General features: G+C 26.1%; 1 long non-coding RNA gene across 1 annotated transcript in view; it reads right to left on the bottom strand.

The window, feature by feature from the left end:
• Positions 1-11: 11 nt before the first annotated feature.
• LOC100575605 overlaps positions 12-697 on the bottom strand; it is a 3942-nt gene continuing 3256 nt past the window's right edge. The window contains exon 3 of the long non-coding RNA XR_003840212.1: positions 12-458. This is a non-coding gene — a long non-coding RNA (uncharacterized LOC100575605). The remainder of the gene's footprint in view (positions 459-697) is intronic.

Genomic DNA, 697 nt, shown 5'->3' with positions numbered 1-697 from the left:
AAATGAAATTAAGATACCAAATACACGTTTTATTACTAGTAAATTGGTAGTTAGATAACTTACAGATTATTAAGGTTGTAACTTGTAGGTACAACAATGAATCGGCGTATAACAGAAGCACTAAGTATATTATTATTATTATTCATTGATGGCATTTTTACAAATTAAATACAAAATTCTAATGTAAATAACTTCTTTAATTATCAACCCATAATTATGAATGATACGTCAAAATTCGTTAAAAAAAAAATCCTATATGAATCATATTTCAAAAATATAGGTTCCCATTTGAATTTTAAAAGTTACCCCTAAAATCTCCCCTTTTTAATTAATAAAAAAAATAATTAATATCAAATTAGTTTAGAGTATATGATTCAAAGAGGTTTTCACATAGGTCATTTTTTTCTAATTTAAGTAGATCATGCTGAAATCTGCTGTCACATGAAATTTGGAACACCCTGTATACACACATAAAATTAGGGTTAAACTTGTACTAATACACCAACACTGATTGGTTAGATTAAAAATGTAAAAAGACATCATCCCTCAATTATATAGGTATCATAGATATTCAATAGTGTGAGGTCAACGAATTATTATCAAGGACTTATAACAAAACAATAATATGTCTAATATGGCTCCTATCACTGCATCCCATAAATAAATAGAAGTTCCAAACTTTCTAAAATAAATTCCA

This window comes from Acyrthosiphon pisum, unplaced genomic scaffold (genome assembly GCF_005508785.2).
Source record: "Acyrthosiphon pisum isolate AL4f unplaced genomic scaffold, pea_aphid_22Mar2018_4r6ur Scaffold_52;HRSCAF=355, whole genome shotgun sequence".
NCBI lineage: Eukaryota > Metazoa > Arthropoda > Insecta > Hemiptera > Aphididae > Acyrthosiphon > Acyrthosiphon pisum.
This window is presented reverse-complemented; position numbering and strand designations above follow the sequence as displayed.